The sequence below is a fragment of the Ursus americanus genome, chromosome 23, assembly GCF_024610735.1.
Source record: "Ursus americanus isolate L20-20 chromosome 23, mUrsAme1.1.p, whole genome shotgun sequence".
NCBI classification, from domain to species: Eukaryota; Metazoa; Chordata; class Mammalia; order Carnivora; family Ursidae; genus Ursus; species Ursus americanus.
The window spans coordinates 5821780-5849772 of record NC_142149.1 but is presented as its reverse complement, the minus strand read 5'-3'; the positions used below and the strand labels follow the sequence as shown (position 1 = coordinate 5849772).

The 27993-nt window shown below is 47.3% G+C and overlaps 1 protein-coding gene and 1 long non-coding RNA gene across 4 annotated transcripts in view; one reads left to right on the top strand and one right to left on the bottom strand.

The window, feature by feature from the left end:
- Positions 1-92: 92 nt before the first annotated feature.
- On the bottom strand, positions 93-27628 carry LOC123802923 (uncharacterized). The gene is made up of 5 exons (XR_015721242.1): positions 27425-27628; positions 5743-5872; positions 5105-5298; positions 3914-4731; positions 93-3190 (listed from the first exon to the last, which is right to left on the bottom strand). It is a non-coding gene; the product is annotated as an uncharacterized LOC123802923 (long non-coding RNA).
- Positions 26663-27993, top strand: part of TMEM94 (transmembrane protein 94) — a 34328-nt gene continuing 32997 nt past the window's right edge. For all 3 annotated transcript variants that reach the window (XM_045813902.2, XM_087854117.1, XM_045813901.2), the window contains exon 1: positions 26663-26821. The gene's annotated coding sequence lies outside the window, so the exon portion shown is untranslated. The remainder of the gene's footprint in view (positions 26822-27993) is intronic.

Genomic DNA, 27993 nt, shown 5'->3' with positions numbered 1-27993 from the left:
AGCAAATGGACTCTGGTCTTGACTGCTCTCTGTAGGGACACCAGAGTCAAGTTCAGAGGAGGCTGGCGCTCCTCTATGCCTTCTGTTTCAGTTTTCACATCACTCTTTCATTAGAACACATCCTGTTCATTAAGGAGATGAAGTCAGTTCAATTTTGGCTGTGAGCTCCAGTGGAATTGATGCATCCAAAGGGTGGAAATTTCCCCACTGTTCCTAAGCCTCCGAGAAAGAAGCATTAGCAATTTTAATACAAGGAAGTTTCTCCAATATTGGTTTTTATATTCCTTTAAAGCATTCTACGTATGAGACTCTCCCTTTTCTTCTCCCTTAACATTTTTCATTTTTAAAAATTTGAGCCTCTGATGTCCTTTAGCTTTTTATTTTTATTTTTTTTTACAAACTGAGTTTTCGTTGGACAAATATTACATGAACCCATTATCTCATGAATGATGAAAATATTAAAGACGAGCTGGAGGTATTGAGCACCAGGGAAAGTCTAAGGGTTTTATGCACTTTATCTCATGTAGTTCCCACAATAATCACACGGAATAGATATTGTGACTATGCCTCTTTTATCGATGGGGGAAATTAAGTGTTTCCGTAAGGAGGGGGTAGTCAGCCATGTCCAATGTCACCAAGGAGGACAGGTAAGATGAAGACAGAGGCAACCAAAGAATTTGGAGATTGTTGGTGAAATGGACAAGAAGAGTCTAGGTAGCACGGTGGGGTGAGAGTCTTATTGGGGGGAGATAAAGAACTGGGGGGAGAGACAATGTAAGTAAGGAAGTGCAGGCAGCAAGGAAGGGCAGCTCTTATAGAAGAGTTTTGCTATAGGGGCCTCTGGCTGGCTCAGTTGGTGGAGCGTGTGGCTCTTGATCTCAGGGTTGTGGGTTCGAGCCCCACATTGGTTGTAGAGATTACTTAAAAAAATTAAATCTTTAGGGGCGCCTGGGTGGCTCAGTCGTTAAGCGTCTGCCTTTGGCTCGGGGCGTGATCCCGGCGTTCTGGGATCGAGTCCCACATCAGGCTCCTCCGTTATGACCCACTCCCCCTGCTTGTGTTCCCTCTCTCGCTGGCTGTCTCTCTCTGTTAAATAAATAAATAAAATCTTTAGAAAAAAAAAATTAAATCTTTAAAAAAAAAAAAAAAGCTTTTCTATAAAGCCAAGCAAAGAATGGGATTTAAAGGCCAAGGAAGGGATTTTATTTTATTTATTTTTAAAAAGATTTTATTTGTTCATTTGAGAGAGAGAGCGTGAGTGGGGAAAGGAAGGAAGGGGCACTGGGAGAGGGACAAGCAGACTTCCCGCTGAGTCGGGATCCCAGGACCTGGAGATCATGACCTGAGCTGAAGGCAGATACTTGACCAACTAAGCCACCCATGTGCCCCCAAGGAAGGGATTTTATTATTTTTTTTAAAGGAAAGTTGTCTTTTTTTTTTTTAAGGGCTTTATTTATTTATTTGAGACAGAGAGATACAGAGAGAGAAAGCATGAGCAGGTGGACAGGCAGAGGGAGAGGGAGAAGCAGACTCCCCGCCAAGCCAGGAGCCCAATGCAGGGCCTGATCCCAGGACTCCGGGATCATGACCTGAGCAGAAGGCAGACAGACACTTAACCATTTGAGCCACCCGGGGGGCCCCAAGGAAGGGATTCTAAATATAGGACCTGTTAGGGCTTGCTTTGTATGTTCAAGGGAATTATCAAGTAGAGAGGGAAACTCTGGGATGCAGGAGAGAAGAGGGAATTGGGGAGCAAAGTCCCGGCAGCTCAGGCATTTTCAGACAATGAGCAGCACAGGTGAGAACGGGTACAGGTGAGTGTGTGGCAGTGGTTGTGGGAAATTGCAACCTCTCTGCACTGGCGACTTCTGGCCTCTCAGTTAAAGGAGTGGGGTGGACCCCTGAGGTGGGGGAGGGGAGAAGAGTGCAGAAAGTTTGTTTTGGTCAGAAGGCATGAAACTGAACTTTTGGACTATGGGGGATGAAATCGATTCAGAAACATTCCAGGTGCTGCTGAGGTCCCACTGGTTTTTGTGGTGTTGTTTTTTTTTAAGATTTTTTAAAAAACATTTTATTGATTTATTTGAGCGAGAGAGTGAGAGAGAGCATGAATGGTGGGGAGGGGCAGAAGCAGACTCCCCCCTCCCAAGCAAGGAGCCTGATGTGGGGCTCCATCCCAGGACCCAAGACCATGACTGGAGCTGAAGGCAAAAAGCTTAACCAACTGAGCCACCAGGCGCCCCCACTGGGTTTTGTGATTGTAAATTCAAAAGAGGCCACTCAGCCTGGCTGCCTGTTTTAACCAGTTAAATCCAGTTGCCTAGTTGCAGGCACAGTGCAGGTGAAGGGCCTGGTTTAGCCAGGATGGGATTTTGCCAGGCTGATACTGCCAAAGGAGAAGGGCTGGGGTGTAGAGCGTGCGCGTAGGACAGGTGTCCCTTTAGAGCATGGGATCTAAGCCAGGAGGAAGAGAGAGGCAGTGGAGGGGGGAGGGGGCAGTGTGTGCCAGGGACAGAGTTTCTGTTTGGAAAGATGAAGAAGCTCGGCAGATGGGTGGTAGCGATGGTTGCACAACCGCGTGACTGTACTTAATGTGGCTGAACTGTGCACTTTTAATGGTTAAAATGGTAAGGATTACGTATATGCTACCACAATAGGAAGTTTTTAAGATACGTTGAATATTAAAGAACATATTGATTCCTGGCGCTGTCCCAGATAAAGTAGAATCCCTGCAGTTGGGGCCCAGACATGCTTTTACTAGACCGTGGACTTGCTGAATTAGCATGTTTTTCCTCATTCGCTCCACAAACACGTATTGAAGGTGCATTATGAGCTAGGCACTGGTGAATTTAAAAGGACCAGGTTCCTGCTCTGGCCTAGCAGCCTACAATCCTGCAAGGGGCGGGGGTGTGGAGGACAAATCAGTAAACAAATAAATATTTAACCACAATTTCAGAAGCTTGTTGTAACCATTTAAGTGAGTCTGGACTAGGCTGGTGAGTCAGAGATGGCCGGAGGGGCTGTGGGATGGGCGGGCTTGAGATCTTTACTGCCGGGAGAAACCGCAGGTTGCAGCGAGGGAGCGTGGAGATGTGTGGTTGCATGTTGCTGCCTCAGAAGGGAGAGGTGAGTGACAGCAAGAAGGAAAAGATGACTCCCGGGCTTCCAGCTTGAGGACAGGAGGACCGACCTAGGAGACACAGGGAAGCAAAAGCAGGATTTCTGGGCAGGAGAAGCGGTTCTAGGGGCACCTGGGTGGCTCAGTCGGTTGGGCGTCTGCCTCCGACTCGGGTCATGATCTCGGGGTCCTGGGATTGAGCCCTGTGTTGGGCTCCCTGCACAGAGGGGAGCCTGCCTCTCCTTCTCTCTCTGCCCCTCCCCCTCCTAGTGCTTTCTTCCGCTCTCTCTAATAAATAAATAAAATCTAAAAAAAAAAAAAAAAGAGTGATTCTAGTGGTAGCCTTTCTGCTAAGTGACTGTGTGATCCCTGACAGGAGATATGACTTGTTTGTGACTTAGTTTTCCCGTCTGGAAAAATGAGGATAATGATACAACCCAAAACAGAGCTGACATGAAAATGAAGCAAAATTAGGTAATGCAGCATAAAAGTGCTGCAAAATATTTCTTTTTTTTTTTTTTAAGATTTTGTATTTTTTTGAGAGAAAGAGAGAGAGTGGGCACACGAGTAGGGGCAGAGGGAGAAGGAGAAGCAGACTCCCCACTGAGCAGGGTGCCCAACAAGGGGCTCGATCCCAGGACCCTGAGATCATGACCTGAGCCGAAGGCAGACGCTTCACCGACTGAGCCCCCAGGTGCCCCTGCAAGATGTTTCTTAGTCATAAACTTTTTAACATTCACATCTCAGCGTTCCCTTTCTTCATCTAACCCCATATGGATCCATTTCCATACTTACTAAAAAATCATCAGGCTGTGTCTTTCAGTGCTTGCCTCTTGAACAGATGCACCTATATTCTCAATTTTCCAATGATCTCGAAATGGTTCCTAGATTATCACCATTATTTCTCCTATAAAGTCATCTTTTCTTTTTTTCTAAAAAAAAACACCAGTTTTATTAGTACAATGCGACATCATGGCGTCAAGCACTACACCGTTTGACAGGACATCCTCTTAAAAGTGAGCACCAGTGTGCAGCTTCTCCCACAAAGCCTCAAGGCTCCTCGAGAGAGGAAACATCCCACTGGCACCCTGTAGCTGGGCAGGTTATACCCTTGATAGGCAAGTGTCTCATTTCCAATTCAAGGCCGTCGCTGCCAAGGCCAGGAGGTTGGGCTCATCCAAACATCCGGCGGCTTCGTGTTTTACATAAAAGTGTACTTCGCAGCTTTAATTAGCAAGTGGAATAACTTCAACTTGCTCGTGCTGTCAACCCTGCCTGTCATCATCAACCACAAGGCAATTAGCAAAAGAAGCGAGAGGCTTCTATGGTGACAAGGAGTCCAACATGTTGGGGTGCTATCTTACATAGGCGAGAATATTGGGCAACTCCCTTTGGCTGCCAGTAGAGGTCCATCTAAACAGGCAAGAGTTTCCCGTGAGGTTGTAACGCTAACTGTGAAGGAATGCTGGTGTTTGGCTCCAAAAATGGATTTGACCTCACGGCTGCCGGGACTGGCTGCTCTTGAGTGCCAGGAAATGTCGCTTGCCAGGTGCCAGCGATGGAGCGTGGAGGAAATATCCAGTTGCACCGGGTGCAATGGAAGCCCTATTTCCCTGGAACCAAAACAGAAATCAGGAATGAACAAGACTCCCCTCTCACTCTTCCTAATCCACAAATCTTTTTTTTTTTTTTTTAAGATTTTATGTATTATTTGACACAGAGAGAGAGAGAGAACAAGTAGGGGGAGCAGCAGGCAGAGGGAGCAGCAGGTTTCCCGCTGAGCAGGGCGCCTGATGTGGGGCTCAGTGTGGGGCTCAATCCCAGGACCCTGGGATCATCACCTGAGCTCAAGGCCGACACTTAACCAACGGAGCCAGCCAGGGGCCCCAAACCCCCAAATCTTTAACCACAAGTTTCAATTCCTCGTGGTTACCGAAGACCAGAAGTAATATTTTTCCATTTAATAAACCCCAGAGTCGCACTTACCCCGCCTTCTTGTGTGAAACACGTCTTCCGTCTCTGCTAGACTATTCTTCTGGTTTTATGGCCTAAGGGTAGAACGCTATGGAATTTATTCTCTCTTCTCAAACTTTTTCAGATTTAGGTGGTTCAGCGGCAAGCGTTGTGGTGTCCTCCCTCTGGCGGGGATCGTCAGCGTCTGAACGTTTTGTCTTAGGGGCCTAAACGTAATAATGCACTCAGTGTGTTTAAGTCAGAGCCTGGCCCTCAGTAAAACTCTTAAGAAATGTCCAGCGTTATTATTATTACTGTTATTATGGCATCTGGACCATGGTATTAAGATGATTGTCGGTCAGGACCGAGAGGAACCAGACTGGTTGTGGGAATTCATGGTCACCCCCAAAGCCTCTCCCAAGGTGGCCAGACAACCTAAACCAGACTGTCACCGGGAACAACTTTCCCTGAGCAGTGTGACCACAGATGCCCTTTACTGGCTGTGTTTTCTATGACGATACAACTAAGGGTTTTAATTGGCAACCAGAATAATGTCGACTCCATTGCTCCTTCCACGCTTCTTGTTATGAGCAATATAATCAGGAAAAGAACCAGCTTGAATTGAGTACCAACTATGTTTTAGTACCAACTATGTTGAATTGAGTACCAACCCTGTGCTAGGCACTTGGCCCAACGATCTCATCCAACTAGGCTTCAGAGCCCCCAGTCATGATGACGGTAGGGGGTTGTGAGGACTCGTTAGCAATGTACATTTTCTTGCTTTCTTTAGGCTCGTTTTCTCTGAAAAATAAGATAGGATTGCTGGTAAATTAATTCGAATGCTTTTTGTTTTTCCAGTTTCTCCTCCTCCCCCCACCTCCCTCCTCCTCCTCCTCCTCCTCCTTTGTGTAGCTGAGTGTTTTATGAGACTTTAACCTGTCATAAAACGCAGGGAAGTTTACTGATGCCATCTCTGTTCTCCTGCTCTGAGCGCCGAAGAAATAAAGCGACTTGCTTCAAAGTCTTGCTGGCAGACTTTCTGGGGCTAGGAATCAACTCCCGAGCTCCTGAGTCTTGGGCTCTGCTCAAGAATCCACTCCCAAGTTAACAAGAGCATTTGAGCTTTAGGAAAATGAAATCTCTAAAAGTATCATCATGAGCTCAGATCAATAAATACCAGAATTGCCTGGAGACCAGAAGGGAGCGTCTTTATTCACTCACTCTGATATTTAGGGATGTCAGATGGGGAAAATCTTTTTGCTTTTATTAAAGTGTGCTTAGATATACACACAGGCCGGAGATGAAGCAGGCAGGCGCCTGGCTCCCAAGGCTTGTAGGATGCATGTGAGAAGTGAAAAAGAAGAGTAAAAGATGCCATATCAGGGGTCCTTCCTGATGGTGTGCAAGGAAAGCTCTTCACGAGCCTCTGGCCTGGCTCCGAGGTCATGAAAAGGAGACCAAGCAGACCTGAACCACAGGAGTACTTGCGGGGTTAGAAACGGAGTGTAAGTGGAAGATGAAAGAACTCCGATGGGCTTTCATTTAGTGTTAAAGGGACAAAAGCTCTTAAGTGTCTTCAAGCACGTGGAAGATGATCACCGCCATTTTCCTTAATTACTGGACAACAGACAAATTCCAGCTCAGTGAATTCGGGTTAGATCCAAGGAGGAACTTTCTTTCTTTCTTTCTTTCTTTTTTAAAGATTTTATTTATTTATTTGACAGAGAGAGACACAGCGAGAGAGGGAACACAGCAGGGGAGTGGGAGAGGAAGAAGCAGGCTCCCAGCGGAGGAGCTGGATGTGGGACTCGATCCCGGAACGCCAGGATCCGAAGACGCTTAATGACTGCGCTACCCAGGCACCCCCAAGGAGGAACTTTCTGACATAGGGTTAAGTACTGGAATGTGTTACCGAGGTCACAGAACCTCTTTCAATTGGGGTGATTAAATACCCATTTGCTTGACAGAAGATTGAATGCAAGTGAGCGAGCTCTCTTAGCTCTATATATATACACACGGTTACCCTGCTAACAGTGTGGCAGCAAATAGCCCTGTTTATCCAATAAACAGGTGCATCTTAGGCCTCCGGCAGGTTTAAATTTACCAAGTGGATCGTGGATAAATATAAGATCTGTGGATTTTACGGAATAGACGCTGGACTCCAGCAGCCCAGGGACAGAATGCAGATCCCTGCTTCTCTCACATGGCCTCTGCTCACTGTCGTCTCGGACCTGTCCTTCGGACCCTCCAGCAGCTGAGGGCGAAGCTATGCGACCTCAAGTATCTCTGCCCAGGAGGAAAGCAGAGAAGCTAAGCCCCGCGGGAATGTCGGCAATGTGGGCTTGGCAAATGGGGAATGTCGGGAATGAGTCCGCAGTCCAGAGTTCAGATCTCACAGCGTGGCTTTGCCCTATCCTGACATCCTCCATCACAGATGAGGGGCTCTCTGCTCTGGGAGCTGTGAGTCCTGCTTCTGAATCATATCGCTTTTCTGAGCCCATGCGTCTTATTATAGCTGGAAAGACTTTATCCTGTCTAGCCCAGGCTGCTGAGAACTAGCTATGCTGTCAAAATAGTCCCTAAACTCGGGATCCAACAAGACCATACAGACAGCTGTCTTTATTAGCAAGCTGTTCGGCCTGATGTTAAGCAAGTCATCCCATCACCGGGCTCATCCAAACGAATTTCCCTCACCTGGGGCGCCTGGCTGGCTGGCTCACTTGGTGGAGCCTGCAACTCTTGATCTCGGGGTTGTGAGTTCGAGCCCCACGCTGGGCTCCACAGCCTGGAGCATGCCTACCTTAAAAAAAAAATCTTAAAAGCAAACAAAAAAGCCCTGAATTTCCCTCACAAGTAGCTTTTTTCAATAATGAAAATTTCTGGGAGGATACTCAGGAAAATTGGGTATTAGTTGCCCCTGGGTAGGGCGCCTGGGAGGAAGGGGATGGGGCTGGGAAGCGACCTATTTCTCACCATATACCATACATCTTTTTTTTCTTAAATTTATTTGACAGAGAGAGACAGCCAGCGAGACAGGGAACATAAGCAGGGGGAGTGGGAGAGGAAGAAGCAGGCTCATAGCGGAGGAGCCTGATGTGGGGCTCGATCCCATAACGCTGGGATCACGCCCTGAGCCGAAGGCGGACGCTCAACCGCTGTGCCACCCAGGCGCCCCTGTATCTTTTTTTTTTTAAAGTTACGTTTGTAAAATTCTGTGTGGCATTTAATTTGGCTCCTTCTCTTCCAAAGCAGGCTTTTCCCCTTTCTTATTCAGCTCCCCATTTCACCGAGACTCACAACAGCCACACGTACTGGGTACTGAGCACTTACTATATGCTGGGTGCTGTGCCTAGTATCTCCCACCCACTACCTCATGGTCTCAATTAGCAAGCCAATGAGAAGGTTCCACGGTTTTCCAACTTTTTCGGTTGAGGAAACTGGGGCTTAGACGAGTCCCATAACCAGTACGTGTCAGATCTGTAATTCAAACTTGGGTGTATCTCACTCTGCCCCACAAAACCCCCAAACCTTCTCCCTCAGGAGCAGAACACTGAAGTGCTGACTGCACCCAACATATTAAGAACCTTCTCACAAATTCCTCTGTCAGCCAAACCCGTAAAAGGCACAAACGTGAAGAAAAACATTTAATGCACCTCCTTGGCCTGAGAGCAAGGCTGGGTTTTTCAGTACGTGTGCCTTTTCACCTGGGGCACAGAGCTTTCTGCACAATGACCGTAGTAGCTGGCTTATCAAAGCGTCAGGCCTCTGGTTGCCCACAGCCAAACCCTGAGCGAGGGCCCTCTCCGCGGGACGTGCTGTAAGCGGCATTCAGATGGAAGAGGGGACACTTTGGGTTTGAGTTAGCAGACACGGCCAGTAGATAGGCCAGCTCTATTTCTGGCTTAAGGGGGAAAGCTCTGGGGCTCAGAGCAAAGCTGTGAGAATCTTAGAGGCCCCATGAAAGGACAAGCCCCTGCATTACTCGCAGTTTCTATGGACACAAGAAGAAAGGACAGGATGGCAATGAAAAATAAGTAAGCAGCCAGCAATGCGAGACCAGGCTGCGGAAGGCCAGGTGGGACGACAGCTGATAACAGATCACACGCTCTCAAGAAGGCTCTGTCGCCCAAAGATAGAAAAAGGGTTTTACAAACAGCCATCAATTATTTCAACTTTTTGTGGTAAAAATCAAGGCAGGGATCTGGTCATCGTCCTTAAATAAACCTGCCTTCCTTCCTGTAACTTACACAGTTAGAAGGAGGGTTTACGTGGTGATACACTTTGCAGTTCAAAAGCGTCTTTACATACATTATCTCACGTGATCAGGCAAGGGTCCTCATCCTCCTCCAGTCTTGGAGTCCACCAACCTCTGTCTCCATACCTACCCCCAACAAGCCACCACCCGAGGGACCCGGGCATGCTGCCTTTGCCTAGTAGACCCCGGGGAGCTGCAGCAAGCAAGGTTCTAGGTCTGCAGATTCTAAGGTCCAGTATTTGGGGACATACACTTGCTTTTAAACAGTGAGGCTCATGATTCATTGTTGGCACTGGAACAAAATTTTAGAGAGGGGGCCCCTGGGTGGCTCAGTTGGTTAAGCATCTGCTTTGAGCTCAGGTCATGATCTGAGGGTCCTGGGATTGAGCCTCATGGCCGGCTCCCTGCTCAGTGGGGAGCCTCCTTCTCCCTCTCCCTCTGCCCCCACCCCAGCTCATGTTCTCTCTCTTTCAGTCTCTCTCTCTCAAATGAATAAATAAAATCTTAAAAAAAAAAAAAAACTTTAAGAGATTTCTCCCACCTCCCTTTTCAAAGTTTGCATTTATGACATTCTTGAGATTAAACCACTTGCAAGCATAAACCATCACCTGAGAGAGCCACGTGGCTGAGAAGCACTGGGGATAGACACAGCCTGAGCCACGAGACATGTTTTTCCCCAGGGCTCATGTATCTCTGCTGGACAAATCCCAGCAGGATGCCGACCTCCAGATTATGCAAGACGGACTGCCGTGATTCCAATGACATGACCCTGGGAGTCCGACTCGCAATTAATGGTTAAGGCTTCTAGAAAAGATAAGAGCTAACGGTAGGCGGTGGTGGACGGAGACTTTGTAGGAGAAAGCAAACCTCTCCATAAAATGGCCTTTTAAATGTTTTCAAAATTTCATTATTTTCCCCAAAAGAGAAAAGGTAAATTGAATTCAAATTCTTCTTGATGATGAAAATTAAAAATCAAGAAATAAGATTTTGTTGGGCAGAGCTGAGCTTTAGAGGCCCACAAACAGTTATAATATCTGAGATTTTTTCATCTTCCAAGAACCAATTTCCTCTTTTCCCCTTTAGGGGCAATATTACCCCCATCGAGAGTGCATTGCAAAGGGGAAATTCAAATGTTTATCTTTTAGAAACATATTTTTCTTCCTAGATGGCCACTTATGCATTACTCGTATCTAGAAGATCATGAGCTATTTCAAGCAACTAGTATTACAATCCCGAATAGAAAATAAATTCCGTTGTGTATTTTTTGTTTGAACTAATTAACTTCCCCCCTCCCTCCCTCCCTCCCTCCCTCCCTCCCTCCCTCCCTTCCTTCCTTCCTTCCTTCCTTCCCCCCTTCTCTTTCTTTTCCCCATCAGGTAAATTTGATCTTAATCACTTTTTCAGTTCTCTAATCTGCAGTCTACAGATGGACAACTTTGGCCAAATTGCAACTCTCCGCCCTTGGAATAGCCTGGAATAGCCGGGAATAGCCAGGCCCTTTATCAAGCATAAAGAAAATAAAGCTGTATACTCTACCTTCGGGTTAAGCTCAGATTTCCCCTCTGGTCTAGAAGCTGGAAGGGCACATTCCAGTCGGCTGGGGTCCCCGGGGGTGTGTGTGGCAGGCACCCGCTCCCTACATGACGTGCCCCCCTCCCTGGAAAATTCAGCCTTCAGTGGAGAGGGAGCTTAAGGTTTCCCGCTGAGGGAAGGGTGTGATGACTGACAAGCTTAGGGCTTATTTTCAGCTTCAACCCACAGCCTACTTATTGTGTGATCCTGAGCAAAACCACTTAGCCTGGTTGCCCTACTTTTCTGCCTTCGAGAATATGCCTCTGATCTTACTGACGGCAGCCCATCTCACGGAGATGTCCTAGGCAGAAGGGAGGTCGTCAGGAAGAAGCTCTGCGAGGACCCAGAGGAAAGGCAGTGAGTTAATTCAAGGCTTTATTACGCGACATGCAAACAGCTCTGAACTTCAGTCCAGTAAAGACGTTCAGGGACTACTAAAGTTCGTTTGGCACACTGAACAACACACTAGCCACACCCATGATAAAATCAAAACAAAACCAAGGCAACAACCTGTGTTGGTTGGTCTTTACACCCAAGACGAGCTGCTCAGCCGCAGGGCTGTCTTCTGAGCCCCGGCAGAATGTTTTCCCAGGGAGGCTCCCGTGTTTATTAGGTGACATTGATCACACCAGCCATTATGGCACCAACGGGCCCCTGAGGCTGGCCCCCCGAGGTAGGGAAGATGGCAATGAAGAAGGAGAGGTGACAGCGGAGGCATGTGACATCACCAACCCAGGAAGGGACTGTCAGGAGCTGAGCAGAGAAATGTGAAGGGGAAGTCTCAGGTGCTGCCCCGGGGGCAAGTCTCAAAGCAATCCCCTCTCAAACATTTAGGCTCCTTGGCTCCTCGTTTGAGGCTTGCTGGTCAAGCAGATTCCACAGCTAACTTCCATTCATCTGCACATCCTGATCCTGGAAGCTGAGACAAGCTCCTGGGGGAGAAAGACCCATCACCCTGAGTGGAGGCAGCCTCGCTCCTGAAGGGCTGGTAAGCACTGAGCACGCGCTGAAGGGCTGGGAAAGGTACTGATGGGATTTCTGTTACACTTGATCCCTAAAAGGACCGATTTTTAAAAATAGGAATAGTTCATTCCTCCATATGGACAGCACATACAGTCACTGACCTGTCCCCTTGCGAATTTCTGCCCTTGATCAGAAAGGACCATGAGTGAAAAGGTGCAGGTAAATGGATACAAACCCATTTCTCCCTCTAGAAAAGGAAGGGGCATCAACCTTGTCAGGGAGTGACCTGACATGAGGAATCCGCAACTGGCAAGTTTTTTCTCTGGGGACATTCTCTGTCATCCTCAGAGGGAACCCCTCACTTCTTGGGTTTTAGGTCACCCAGAAGGCCAGGCAGATGTCAACTATACTAAGAATCCCAAGACTGATGTAAACACCAAACCCGTCATTTGGTTCATGGTATTCTTTACTACAGGAGGCTACATACGGAGGCATTTAAGAAACTTGTCTCTGTTAACTAAATTGAATTTAAATAAAAAATTTAAAAAAGAATCTGGTGCGCCTGGGTGGCTCAGTTGGTTAAGCGTCCAACTCTTGATTTCTGCTCAGGTCAGGATCTCAGGGTCCTGGGATCAAGCTCCAGGCTCAGCGGGGGTCCATTCTCCCTCCCCCTCTGCCCCTCCCCCTGCTTGTGCACTCTACATTTCTTTCTCTCTCTCTCAAATAAATAAATAAAATCTTAAAAAAAAAAAAACCCTGCATGTGAAAAAAAAAAAAAAGAAGAAAGAAAGAAACTTGTCACTGTATCTCTCATGTGACTCAGCGGTTTCACTCCTAGGTAATACCCACGAGAAATGGAAACACACGTCCACGCAAAAACTTATGCACAAATGATCATAGCAGCATTATTCGTAATAGCCAAAGAAAGTGGAAACAACTCTAATGTCCATCAGTAAATGAATGGATAAATAAAATGCAGTCTATTCAAATAATAGACTATTACTAGTAATTAAGAGGAATGAAAGGGTGCCGGGGGGCTCAGTTGGTTGAGCGCCTGACTCGTGATCTCAGCTCAGATCTTGATCTCAGGGTTGTGAGTTCAGGCCCTGCATTGGGCTCCACACTGGGTGTGGAGCTTACTTAAATAAAATAAAATAAAAATAAAAGGAATGACGTACTGATACATGTTACGACGTGGAAGATCTTGAAAATATTCTCCTAAGTGAACTAAGCCAGTCACAAAAGATCCCATATTGTACAATTCCACTTATATGAAATGTCCAGAATAGATAGTCTATAAAGAAAGAAAGTAGTTTAGTGGTTGCCTGAGGCCAGGGGTGGAGATGGGGGAAAAATGCACATGACTGTTAGGGAGGATAAGGTATCTTTTTCAGGTCCCAGAAATATTCTATAATTGGTTGTTATGAGGGTTGCAAAACTCTGTGAATATACTAAAAGCCATTGAGATATACTTTAAATGGGTGAAAGTATGGCATGTGAATTATATCTCAATAAAGCTGTGAAAGAAAAAGAAAGAAAGAAAGAAAGAAAGAAAGAAAGAAAGAAAGAGAGAAAGAAAAAGAAAGAAAGAAAGAAAGAAAGAAAGAAAGAAAGAAAGAAAGAAAGAAAGAAAGAAAGAAAGAAAGAAAGAAAGAAAGAAAGAAAGAAAGAAAGAAAGAAAGAAAGAAAGAAAGAAAACGGACGAACGTGGGGTGACTGGGTGGCTCAGTCGTTAAGCGTCTGCCTTCGGCTCAGGGTGTGATCCCCGCGTTCTGGGATCGAGCCCCACATTGGGCTTCTACGCTGGGAGCCTGCTTCTTCCTCTCCCACCCCCCCCCCCCGCTTGTGTTCCCTCTCTCGCTGTCTCTCTCTCTCTCTCTCTCTGTCAAATAAATAAATAAATAAATCTTAAAAAAAAAAAAAAAAGAAAGTCCTTAAAAAAAAAAAAAAAAAGAAAGCACGAAAGAAAGAAAACGAATGAACCTAGCCTCTGGAGCCAGACTGCCTGACTTGAATCCTGCTTTACCCATTATTAGCCATGTGCCTTGTGGCAAGTTAGTCGGACCCTCTGGGCCTTGTTTTTCTCGCCTCTGAAGTGGGAGTGATAGTATTTCTCTCCTCAGAGGGTTATTATGAGTTATGCATTTAGAACAGTGCAGAGTACGCAGGAAACCCCGCATAGAGGTTAACGTTGACTGACATTATTATCAGTCACAGGTGTCTCCCAGGACGTCCCCTAGCTGGTTGTGAGGTACTCAGGAGGCCGAATCAGAAGGATGCTTGGAAAGCATGAAGTCAGAAGCAGGTGGCTATTCTTGTGGGGTACTTCACCAGACTTTGGAAAGCCCTCATGCACTCCTTTGTCAACGTCCTATGAATGTGGGCCAGGTGCTGTGTTAAGTGCTGAGAAGAGAGCAATGATCAAAATAGATACGATTTCCGGTTTACAAGGCCGTTTCAAGGAGTTCCAGCAGGGGAGTGACTCGATCTCACTTAGGTCGTGAGAAGGTCCCAGAGGCTGCTGGGCAGAGACTGGGAGCTGGAGAAGAAGCAGGGGCCTAGCTTGGCGCTAAGTCATGGCGGGGGGACAGCAGGTGTTCGGTAGAGGCCTGCACTGGGGTGGTAGAGCTGGAAGTGAGAGAAGGGGACAGATCAGGGCTGCGATCTGGAGTTAGAGCCCACGGGACTTGCTGAGAGTTGAATTTGGAAAGTGAGGAACAGGAAGGAATTACACCTGACAAGCTGTGGCTGGAGCGGCTGAGTGTTTGCTTGCGACCTTTACCGCAGAGGGGAGGACGAAGAGAAGGAAGTCGTTGCAGGGGAGAGGCCGTGAGCCCGTTTTGGGTGTTTTAAGTTCAGGATGCTTAGCAGACATCCAAGGGGAGGTGTCGAGAAAGCAATTGGCTAAGTGCATCTGGAGGTCAGGGGAGAGACTTAGACGGATACGAAGGTGGGAGTCGTCAGAATGTATCTGGTATTTAGGACCAGGGGCCTAGAAAAAGTCTGTAGCAGAGAAGAGAGGAGGCGCTCCCTCCTCCAATATCCAGGGGCTGATCAGGAGAGGAGCCAGTATGGGGGGAGGGGGTGACTGGGAAGGGGTAAGCAGTGAGTGGGAGAGGAACCAGAACAGAGTGGTGACCCAGAAGCCCACAGAAGGAAAGTCTTTCTAAGACGGTGAGGAGTGGGCCTTGTTTATGTTTCAGGAAGCGTGTCTGTCACCCCGCACGCTGGGCCCTGACTGCTCACTGAAAAGAGCACGCCTCTGCAGGAGGTTTGACTATTTCTTTAATGCTCCCCGTCCTGTCCACCCGATGTAGCCCCCGCATGGTCGCTTCTGGTCCCCGGCTGGACTGGTTTGAGTCGGGGATTCTCCCACAGCCCCACTGGAGTAGGGCCTCTTCCGACAGCACTGACAGAGATGTGAACCATCCCTCGCCCCTGAATTCTCACTAAACCAACCACTCCTGCAGGAATCTATGTGTGTAGTTGTGCCTGAAGGGTTGGGGAGGGGCAGGGATTTACACTGTAGAATAGAACAACTTTAAGTCCTATCAGGGACATTTTTTTCCTGAAGGTCCCCTGCTGTTTCCAGACGCTCTGAGGCCCCTCACGTTGCTCAGCCTTCCTCTCTGCTCTTTCTTATCAAGCTCCAAAATTTTTCATTTTCATTTTTATTTTTTTTTAAGATTTTATTTATTTATTTGACAGAGAGAGAGACAGCGAGCGAGGGAGCACAAGCAGGGGGAGTGGGAGAGGGAGAGAATCCTCAAGCAGACACCACCCCACACACCAAGCGTGGAGGCTGACATGGGCCTCAATCCCAGGACCCAGAGACCATGACCTAAGCCAAAACCAAGAGTCAGACGCTTAGCCGACTGAGCCACCCAGGCGCCCCCCCAGCTCCAAATTTTTGGTTCAATTTTCAGTGTAGAGCTTTCGAGTGCGTTCTCTCACCGCTTTGGCACTCGCAGACCTAGGCATTTGGGGGTCTCGTCTTTGTTTAATTTTTTTTATTTGTCAGAGAGAGAGAGAGAGAGAAATAGAGCACAAACAGGGGAAGTGGCAGGCAGAGGGAGAAGCAGGCTCCCCACTGAGCAGGAAGCCTCATGTGGGACTTGATCCCAGGACCCTGGGATCATGACCTGAGCGAAGGCAGATGCTTCCCCTATGGACCCACCCAGGCGCCCCTTGTCTTTCTCTAAAACACTTATCAAGTCTTTTCCTAAACAAAGACAGTGTCCTCCCGATCATTTTTTATGCCACTGTCAGGACACAAATGCATAAACAACCAGTCTGATCATCTCAGAGGAACTCAAAAGCAGGAGGGCATTGTCTGTGCTCCCAGAAAGCGTAAATGTAGTTAGTGAAATGGTATTTACACCCAAAGTGCTAAGAAGCAGGGCAAAAATTAATCTGGAATGGAGTGCCTGGGTGGCTCCCTAGGTGAAGCACCTGCCTTTGGCTCAGGTCATGATGCCAGGGTCCTGGGATCGAGTCCCACATCAGGCTCCCCGCTCAGTGGGGAGTCTGCTTCTCCCTCTGCCTGCTGCTCCCCCTGCTTGTGCTCTCGCTCTCTGTCACATAAATAAATAAAATCTTTTAAAAAATACTTAAAAAAAAATGAGTCCAGAATGCCAGACAGAGAAGTCTGGAGTTAGTGTTTGGGGAATGAAGTGCTGAAGAAGGTTCCTGGGGTTGGAGTGGGAGGTGAGAATGGCTGGCTGCCTCACCAGCTGGCACCTGGACCCTCGCCGCTGGCTTTCTATCTCCATGGGCTCCTCTTTCTAGTTCATTTTCCATTAATATAGCTTTCTTTTTTTCAATTTTTATTTTATTTTATTTTATTTTATTTTATTTATTTGACAGAGAGATAGCAGCACAAACAGGGGGAGCAGCAGAGGGAGAGGGAGAGTCTCCACTGAGCAGTGAGCCTGACGTAGGTCATGATCAGGGACCCTGGGATCATGACATGAGCCAAAGGCAGACACTTCACTGACTGAGCCACTCAGGCGCTCCTATTTTCAACTTTTTGAGGAACCTCCACACTGTTTTCCAGAGTGGCTGTACCAGCTCGCATTCCCACAACAGTGTACGAGGGTTCTCCTTTCTCCTCATCCTCACCAACATCCGTCGTTTCCTAACTTGTTAATTTTAGCCATTCTAATTGGTGTGAGGCGGTATCTCAGTGTGGTTTGGATCTGTATTTCCCTGATGCCGAGAGATATGGAACATTTTCTCATGTGTCTGTGGCCATTTGGAAGTCTTCCTTGGAGAAAGGTCTGTTCATGTCTTCTGCCCATTTCTTGACTGGATTATTTGTTCTTTGGGTGTTGAGTTTGATGCGTTCTTAAGAGATTTTGGATACTAGCCCTTTATCTGATAAGACATTTGCAAAGACCTTCTCCCGTTCTGTCGGTTGTCTTTTGATTTTGTTGACTGTTTCCTTTGCTGTGCAAAAGCTTTTTATCTTGATGAAGTCCCATTAGTTCATTTTTGCTTTCGTTTCCCTTGCCTTTGGAGATGTGTCTAGCCAGAAGTTGCTGTGGCTGAGGTCAGAGAGGTTCCTGCCTGTGTTCTCCTCTAGGGTGGATTCCTGTCTCACATTTAGGTCTTTCATCCATTTTGAGTCTATTTTTGTGTTTGGTGTAAGAAAATGGTCCAGTTTCATTCTTCTGCATGTGGCTGTCCAATTTTCCCAACACCATTTGTTGAAGAGACTGTCTTTTTTCTACTGGGTATTCTTTCTTGCTTTGTCGAAGATTAGTTGACCATAGACCTGAGGGTCCACTTCTGGGTTCTCTATTCTGTTCCACTGATCTATGTGTCTGTTTCTGTGCCAATACCAGGCTGTCTTGATGATTACAGCTATGTAATAGAGCTTGAAGTTCAGAATTGTGAGGCCACCAGATTTGGTTTTCTTTTTCAACATTCCTGTGGCTATTTGGGGTCTTTTCTGGTCCCATACAAATTTTAGGATTATTTGTTCCAGCTCCGTGAAAAAAGTTGATGGTATTTTGATAGGGATTGCATTGACTGTATTGATTGCTCTAGGTAGCATAGACATTTTAACAATATTTATTCTTCCAATCCATGAGCATGGAACGTTTTACATTTCCTTGTGTCTTCTTCAATATCTTTCATGAGTGTTCTATAGTTTTCAGATCCTTTGCCTCTTTGGTTAGGTTTATTCCTAGGTATCTTACGGTTTTTGGTGCAATTGTAAATGGGATCGACTCCTTAATTTCTCTTTCTTCTGTCTCATTATTAGTGTATAGAAATGCAACTGATTTCTGTGCATTGATTTTACCTCCTGCCCCTGCGCTGAATTCCTGTATGAGTTCTAGCAATTTCGAGGTGGAGTCTTTTGGGTTTTCCACATAGAGTATCATGTCATCTGTGAAGAGTGAGAGTTTGACTTCTTCTCTGCTGATTCAATATGTTTTATTCCTTTTTTTGTCTGTTCTTGAGAAAGGCTTGTATTGCTATATACTTCCCTCTTAGGACTGCCTTTGCTGCATCCCAAAGGTTTTGAACAGTTGTGTTTTCATTTTCATTCGTTTCCATGAATTTTTAAAATTCTTCTTTAATTTCCTGGTTGACCCATTCATTCTTTAGTAGGATGTTCTTTAACCTCCATTTATTTGAGTTCTTTCCAAATTTCCTCTTGTGATTGAGTTCAAATTTCAAAGCATTGTGGTCTGAAAATATGCAGGGAATGATCCCAATCTTTTGGTATGGGTCGTGACCCAGTTTGTGATTTATTCTGGAGAATGTTCCACGTGCACTCGAGAAGAATGTGTATTCTGTTGCTTTAGGATGGAATGCTCTGAATATATCTGTGAAGTCCATCTGGTTCAGTGTGTCATCCAAAGCCCTTGCTTCCTTGTTGATCTTCTGCCTAGATGATCTGTCCATTGCAGTGAGTAGGGTGTTAAAGTCCCCTACTATTATTGTATTATTATCAGTGTGTTTCTTTAATCGTGTTATTGATTGGTTTGTATAATTGGCTGCTCCCATGTTAGGGGCATAAATATTTACAATTGTTAGATCTTCTTGTTTGATAGACCCTTTAATTATGATATAGTGTCCTTCCTCATCTCTTATTACAGTCTTTGGTTTAAAATCTAGTAAGTCTGATATAAGGATTGCTACCCCAACTTTCTTTTGATGTCCATTAGCATGATAAATGATTTTCGACCCCCTCACTTTCAATCTGGAGGTGTCTTTGGGTCTAAAATGAGTCTTTTGGACACAGTACATCAATAGGTCTTCCTTTTTTTTTTAAAGATTTTATTTATTCATTTGAGAGAGAGAGAATGAGCAGGGGGAGCAGCAGGCAGAGGGGGAGAGGGAGAAGCAGACTCCCCACTAAGCCAGGAGCCTGACGTGAGGCTCGATCCCAAACCCAGAGATCATGACCTGAGCTGAAGGCAGATGCTTAACTATCTGAGTCACCCAGGAGCCCCTGGGTCTTGTTTTTTTTTTTTTTATTCAAATGATACCCTGTGTCTTTTGATTGGGGCATTTAGTCCATTTACACTTAGAGTAACTAATGAAAGACATGAATTTAGTGCCATTGTATTACCTTTAAAGTCACCATAAAACCATACAGATTTTAAGTGTATAGTTTGATGAGGTTTTTATAAAGTTTACTTATTTATTTATTTAGTAACCTCACACCCAACATGGGGCTTGAACTCATAACCCCGAGATCAAGAGTTGCATGCTCTACTGACTGAGCCAGCCAGGCACCCTATAGTTTGATGAGTTTTGATAAATATATAAACCTATGTAACACTTACTCTGATCAAGATATAGAACATTTCCGGGGTGCCTGGGTGACTGCCTTCAGCCCAGGTCATGATCTCAGGGTCCTAGGATGGAGCCCTGCATCAGGATCCCTATTCTGTGGGGAGCCTGCTTCTCCCTCTGCCTGCGGCTCCCCCTGCTTGTGTGCTCTGTCAAATAAATAAATAAAATCTTAAAAAAAAAAGATATAGAACATTTCCTTCATCCCTACAAGTATCCTTCACGCCCCTTTGAAGTCAGTTCTCACCCACCCTCCCATCTCTGTCCTAGAAGTTCATGTAAATGGAGTCACACTGTGTGTGATCTCTTATGTCTGGCTTCCTCCCTTCAACATCCCATCTCTGGAATTCATTCATATTGTGATGGGTATTCAGTGGTTCATTTATTTGTGGTTGTTGTCGTGTGGTGTTCCCTTGTATGGATATACCACCATTTGTCCACCCATTCTCCTGCTGATGGTTACTTCCCCGTTTGGGCTATTGTGAACAAAGTCTTTGTGTGCACATTCCTTGTCATCCAGAGATTTGTGTGTTTCGAAGGGAATGCAGCAGAGGCTCCTGCTGTGTCGTAAAGTTGTGTGCTCTATTTCAGGACCACCCTTTAGCCGGACAAGCAAACGTCAGAATTGCTTTGTTCTCCGTATTTATAACAGTTCTCCCTGGGACCATTGGAGTGACTCAAAGGGCTTAAGAAAAGGCCCTCAACATCGGGGCGCCTGGGTAACGCAGTCGTTAAGCATCTGCCTTTGGCTCAGGGCGTCATCCCGACGTTCCGGGATCAAGTCCCACATCAGGCTCCTCTGCTGGGAGCCTGCTTCTTCCTCTCCCACTCCCCTGCTGTGTTCCCTCTCTCCTGGCTGGCTGTCTCTCTGTCACATAAATAAATAAAATCTTAAAAAAAAAAAAAAGGCCCTCATCAGTGAGACATCATTCTGACTTGTTGCAGACATTACAGGAGCAGCTTCTCCTAAAAATATCACTCACAACTTAGAGGCAAAAGGCTTTTGCCAGCCGAGGAGGCTGAGGGTAGTAGGAACTACCCACTAAAGAACTGACAGCTCTGGGTGCCTGGCTGGCTCTGGCTCAGTGGAGCCCATGACTCTTGATCTCAGGGTTGTGGGGTCAAGGCCCACATTGAGCATAGAGATTACTTAAAAAAAAAAAAAAAACTTTAGAGGCACCTGGCTGGCTCAGTCAGTAGAGCATGTGACTCTTGATCTCAAGGTCATGAGTTCAAGCCTCATGTTGGGCATGGAGCCTACTTTATTTATTTTAAAAAAGATTTTATTTATTTATGAGAGAGAGCAGGAGCTGGGAGGAGAGGGTTCAGAAGCAGGCTCCCTGCTGAGCAGGGAGCCAGACACAGGGCTCCATCACAGGACCCTGGGATCATGACCTGAGCCAGAGGAAGACGCTTAATCGACTGAGCCACCCAGGCACCCTGGAGCCTACTTAAAAATAATAATAATAATAATAATTGAAAAAATATAAAACCCCCCAAAGAATTGGCAGCTCAGGTGATTTCCCTGAGCTTCAATTTCCAGTTCTCAGCACCCCAAATGTCTGACCCTGTCACCTATCCCCCTCTTCTGGGCCTTTTGCTCATGGCTTCTTCCTTCCCCTGCTGTCACCCTCCATCGCTTCCTCCTGTGCTGTTGCAAGCCCTGGTTTCTTTGGAGGAAAATCTCCAACAGCCTCGGGATCTTCAAAGAACTCTCTCGCTATCTCCTTCCTTGCCTTGAGGAGTGGCTTTCCCATGAAAAGTCCACTTCTCCTGTAGCCTCTGAGCCGAGGGAGCACTTTTCCCAAATCCAAGTACGTTGGGGTTCAGAAGCAGAGCACAGTTTTCCTTTTGTGCCTGTTTCCAGACCATTCCCCCTTTTTCCTCATGAAAATTCCTTTTTGTGGCTCAAGCCATCTGGCAATAATCTGTGACCTCACATCTTAGAGTCTACTTGAAGTTCTACCATGACCCTGATAGATAACCCATTTCATGATTTAGCCTATTCTATTTTTTTCCTTAAAAATATTGAGATATGATTGGCATATAACATTGTGTAAGTTTTTTAAAATTTTTATTTTTTTGAGAGAGAGAGTGAGAGAGCACAAGCAGGGGGAACAGCAGAGGGAGAGGGAGAAGCAGGCTCCCTGCTGAGAACTCTGGGATCATGACCTGAGCGGAAGGCAGACGCTTAACCGACTGAGCCTCTCTTGATTTCGGCTCAGGTCTTGATCTCGGGGTCCCGAAATCAAGAGTCAGATACTCAACCGCTCCACCGACTGAGCCACCAGGCACCCCTGCTGCCTTTAAAGAATGATTAGGTGTGAAGGCTAGCGCTGGGAGGGAGGATACTCTAGTGCAGGGGGAGGAGCGTGTTCAAAACCTGCATGGGTCCTGCGGAGTTACTTAGGTTCTCAGACTCACGTCTCAGATCTGCGTCTAGAAGTGAAGTCTCATAAACAGTCAAGAATGTCTTCTGGATGGTGCTTTGTTCAGTGCTTTGCTCTGAATTGGCCGTGTTGAGGCTTCTGGAGCTGAACAGAAGCACCGTGCCATTAGAACTGACACCATATGAGGTCCAGCGTGTAGAAACCTGGGAGTCATCCCTCCCTCTTTCTCCCCAGACCTTCCGTCCCATCAGTCGCTACCTTTTGCCTAGTCTACCTGCTAAATATCCCTTGAAGACTTCTCCTCCTTGCCACCCAGGCTGCTACCACCTTAGCACAGGGGCTACGTTGAGCAGATCGCAGCCAAGTCTTCTCCCTGGGCTTCTGCAAGCTGCTCTTGCTTCGCTACAATCCATTCCCCACTCGGCAGCCAATCAGACCATGGTACTCTGTTGTTTAAAACCCTCTAAGAGAGGAGCGCCTGGGTGCCTCCGCGGGTAGAGTAGGCGACTCTTGACTTCAGGGTCGTGAGTTTGAGCCCCTTGTCCAGTGTAGAGATTACTGACAAAAACAACAAAAACCTTCCAAGAGCTTTTCAGAGCCCTCAGAATACAGCCTCAGCATCGGCAGTGCTGCAGAAGACCCCACAAGAGCTGCCGCCCCACCCCTGATGCCTCTGGCTTTGTCTCCACGGCTCTGCTCTCCCCCTTCTCTGATCCACTCATGCAGGAATTCCCCTTCAGTTCCTTGGTCTCATGTCTTCCTTCCTTGGGGCCTTTACACGTGCCTCCTCCCCTCTGTGGTGCTCGTCTTCGTTCCCTTTGTCTGACTAACTTGTAGTCGTCCTTCAGATTTCAGCTTAAATATTATTTCTTGAGGAAAGCCTGCCCCAGCCACCCGAGATGCCAGGATCCCACTAGAGATGCTTGTTTGCTGCACTTTGTACACTTCTGATGATGTAATTCTTTGTTTAACACCTTGTCTCCTTCATTAGAATATCAGCGACTTAAGAGTATGATGCTGTTGGTCAGTTTCAAAGGCTGATTTAACAACATCTGCAACATGTCTCTTAAAGTCAAATGGCATTGAAATTTTCAGCTGTATCTCTTAAATACTCCACAGGGTCACAAAACAAAGGAAGCAGTGCTTGTCTGTCCGCTGTAATGGCTAAGGTGGACTCACTAGGTGTTACTACACCGGCTAATATAACAGAGACATTACACTGCAGGAGCGGGAGCTTCTTGCTGGCGGACTCATTAGCTATATGGCAGAGGGGTGTCACACAGACCAGACCATTTAGTGTGGAAGGGCTCCCCTTCTCCTTCCCTTTTCCCTCTCCTGCCCCTCACCTTTTGTTTTAAGGAGAGAACAACTGGGGGAAAAGAGCCGATAGAAGGAAGCAAATGAAGAGGCTAGAGAAAGAGGATAATTGGACATCAGTTCATTTACTCAAAAAAACATTTGTCAGACATCTGCGGTGTGCCAGGCACTTCGTTAATCAACTGTGACACAAAGATGCATAAGACACAGTCCTTGGACTCGAGGGACTCACAGGAAGAGAAATGGCACAGAAATAGATACTACTATTAACTATATGAAGCCTTGCGATGGATATGTCCAGTCTCTGTACAGAATCATAGCAAAGAAATGTTAGTTGGCATCCAAAAATAATCGCAAAAGCAACTTCAAATCTCATTGCAGTCTCTCGAGAAAAATGCCACCGGGGGAATTACATAAATGATTTATAAGAAACCTTCTTAAAATCCTATCGTTCATTTCTCTTTCCCTTCTCCTGTCTGTTGAGGAGAATTCTGTCTTTACCTATTAGGTTTCCCTGATCGCTGATCATCATACAGCATCAGAATAATAGGGGAAAGGTATTTCACCTATTCACCCAAGGTATTTCTCACTCTGCCCTAAAGCTTCTCTCTCCTGTCGCTCCAAACTTCTCCACCTCTTCTCAAATTCATACCATCCTGGCTCTTCTCTTTTCACTTGCTCCTGCACTCATTTATTTATTTATTTATTTGAGAGCGCGAGCATGAGTGGGGAGAGGAGCGGGGGGAGAGGGAGAAGCAGACTCCCTGCTGAGCGGGGAGCCCAATGCAGGGCTCGATCCCAGGACCCTGAGATCATGACCTGAACGGAAGGGAGACACTCAACCAACTGCACCTCCCAGGCGCCCCTCCAACTGAAGTATATATAGTTGACACTAATGCATTATTAATATTACCTTCCTGTCAAAGACAGAAAATAATGTGATAAGTGAAGGGATACAGTTATTTGAGGGAATGAGGAGCAAAGAGAGAGGGTCATCATCATCAAGGGTGACAGGGTGTTAGCCAGGAGGAAAGGAGGTGAGAGGCATTTCAGGCCCAGTGAACAGAATAAGCGGAGGCCTGGGGATGGGAGAGAGCATGTGAGGCTGAGGTAGGGGAAGGGACTGAGGATGCAGATGGGGAAAGGAAGAGGGGATCTGTGTTTTGGGGGGGAATGTTGAGGAAGAAATAGAAGTAGATGAGGAATCTCCACTGGAAGGCCTTGGTTTCCCCGTTGAGTTTATTATTTTTTTAAGATTTATTTATTTATTTGAGAGAGAGAGAGAGCGCGCGTGCGCAGGGGGAAGGGCAGATGGAGAGAGAGAATCTCAAGCGGACTCCACGCTTGAGCGCAGAGCCCAAAGCGAGGATCGATCTCATGACCCTGAGATCATGATCTGCGTCGAAATCAAGAGTTGGCTACTTAACCGACTGAGCCACCCAGGCGCCTCTCACCTCAAGGTTATTTTGGTACGGAGACAGAAGAGGCTCCAGAAAAATGAAGGATTGGTACGGCTGCCTGGTATTGCTAGACAGCCATCAAGACATGGCCACGGGGACCTCAGAGCTGCAAAAAAAGTCTTGTCAGGGTGAACTTAGACTGGGTGCACTGGCCTGTTTGGGCTTGATTTACTTCTTCCGCAGAGTTTTATGCCTGGGGGTGCTGACAGAGGGGATGGTCAGAGGTGAAGGATTGTAGCACAGCCCCTGAAACTGGGAGGCACACAGTTTGAGGTTGTTGAGTGATAGTCAAAAAACCCAGTGGAGCAGAGAAACAAGTGTGGCCAGAGGCGACTGGGGTCCAAGGTGGAGCAGGGCAGGATGACTATGTTACATTTGTTCACCTTCCAAATGCAGCCATGTGAACCTTCTGGGATGAAGTGGAAAGATGAGGCACCGGCAATTGGCTAGTTCGATTCAGCAAACGTTTACCAGGTACAGGCCCTGAGTAAGGTGCTGTGGGGACTGCCAGGGTAAGCCAGCCAGCCGCCTTTAGGGTGCTTCAGGTCGTACAAAAACAATACCGTACAAAGCATTGCTTTTGTAAAGGTGGTGATGGAGACACAAAGAGGCACAGCACTGGAGAGAGAATTTCAATGACTAAAAGTCAGGCAAGGCTTTGGAGCAGGGAGCCTTGGAGGTGAATTTTCAGGATGGGCGTGTATTTGAAGGTTGGCTTCTTTGGGAGGAAAGAAACTTTAAAGGGTAGGAACCTCTTGGGCCAAAGAGCAGAGGTGGGAGGGTCCCAGATGCATTTAGGAGATGGTCAAGCTACATGGCTGCAGGAATAGTTTGGCCCGTGGGGAATGAGCCTGGAAACATATGTCTGAGTTGATTTATGAGGGAGTTTGAATGTCAGGCAGAGAGACCCAGAGATCTCTCTGTATAGATAGATACCTATTTGCAAAGATAAACTGCAAATTTTTGTGTGCAGAAAGGTAACATGATTCTATCACTGTTTTCAGCAACTGCTAGAACAGTTGAAACATACAAGATTAGGTACCAAAATATCTTCCTGTTCAGCTGAGAAGAGAGATTTTAATTACATAATTAAATTAATTAATAGGGGAAAGGGGCTCTTACTTCCCAGGGCCAGCCATGACCCTCTTCCGATTTTATAAACAGATTGAAAAACAAAGCACAAAAACCCAAGTCTCCAGATTTCCATCTCTGGGAAAACTGAAGTAAATACTGACACAGGCTTGCTTTGTTTTCCCAAGAGAGCTCTCCCAAGCGATTTCTCTAATTATCTAGAAAAAAAAAAATTTTTTTTTTTAAACTTGTTTTTCCCTTTAGAGTACAGCTGAGCTGAAGGGAAAACTGAAGCTTTGCCTTAGGTTCTCCAGCTTTGGTTTGGTTGCAGTACTAGTCTCTGAGGGACTCTCTCCGAGGTCTCTGAGCGACGTGTCTCTAGGCATTTGTTCACAGCAACAAGAAGGGAGCTCAGAAGAAGAGATACTGGCGTTCTACAAAAGGGCTGATTTTAAGAAGAAAAAAGGCGGCTTGGGCGGGGCTCTATCTTTTTAGGATATACGTAGGAAAAGTAATTGAGGTGGAAACCGTTGCCCTCGCCTCTAATCAGGACCTCTGCACCTGAAAGCGCCGGAGCAACACACCCATGGATGGACAGTGGGTCCCTACTCTCCCGCCGGCATCACTCGGCCTTTAATTCCGCCAGGCTCCCAGAGGGACTGCTTCAGCTACAGTCTAGTGCGCCCCGCAGCCAGTAAGAAGCCAGGAATCTCCACCCCTCTCGGATTTCCACCAATCGGTGTCCAGAACCTTAGCCTGCTAGCGGCGTCTCGGTTGTCCGAGAAGGGAGGCAAGCCCCCTTAGAGTTGCCAGCAACGGACATGGCCGCGGCCCCTGAAGGAGGGGACGCGAAGTGAGGAGGGGGCAGGGAGGGAAGAGGACGCGGGCGAGGAAGACAGCCCCCCGGGCCCTGGTAAGTACGAGAAGGCCCGTGGCCCGAAGCAAGGGGAGCAGGGAAGCAAGGGGGCGTGGGGCTCGGCCTTCCACGCTCTCTGGATTCTTGGCCAAGGAGAGAGGAGTCTGGGGTCTGCACCCAAGAAATGGCCTCGGGGGATCTCTTCGAAGGGGGAGTCAAGGGACGGGCTTTGCCTCCAGCTCGTGGCCGTTTCCTTTCCTCAGGTGCTCACACTTGCCCTCGGTCCTGGCTTGACCCCTTGGGGGTCCCGCGTCACATCGAAGCCTCCTGCCAACAATGAATCCCCGTCCCAAGGTTGTGGTGTCTGGGCCCCGGCTCAGGGGGCTTCCTCCGCCGACGCCCGGCGTATTTACCGGCCTCTGGGGGCCCGCACCCCCGGCCCCAGTTCAGACCGTTGTCCCCCTTGCGCGCGCTCAGCTGCTGCCTGGGCCCTCGTGCTGACCACGTCCCGTGTCCAGGTGGATGGAGCCAAAGGGCCTTAACCCTGAGCGGCGACGGTGCAGTTGGAACGTGCCCTGCCTCCCCCCCCCCCCCTTTTCTTTTCTTTCCGTCTTTCCAGAAACGTTTAAAGACTCCTTAGAAGCAACTATAGGAACGTACTTGCCATCCTGCACACCGAGTGCCGCGCTGTGCGCTGTGCCCTCCGTCCCCTGCCGCACACCCCAGAAGTGCAGTCTCGCAGTCCCTCGCATGCCACGGTGTGAGGCTGCCGGGTGCCCAGCGCCAGATGCCAGGGAAAAACCCTGCCCTTCTTTCATTGGTGTGGAACCACAGGCTGCACTTTGGCGTGTTGGTTGATTTGGTCACGTGCTGCTACATCCCACCCTCACTTCCGAGTTTTTGTGTGGCTCTAGGGGAAAAAAGGAGGGAGCTTTGTACTGAATCTGTTTTCCTTCAAGCCTGTGATTTTTGCATCAGAGGAGATGAGAGTTTTCTCATGCTTCGCCCAACACACTCAGCTTTAGCGACATACTTCAGTCTTTCCATGGGGCCTCTTAGACGGTGGAAGTGGGGAGGGAGGAGTTTTCACGTTTTTATTTTACAAGGGTGGAGAGTAACTTTTGGGAGAGGCAGAGGGGCAGGGCCAGGGTCACCTGGAGCCAGGACTGGAACTCTGAAGTCTAGTTCTTGGTCCACCAGATCAGTTGTTTTCTAGGTGTGATTGCAAA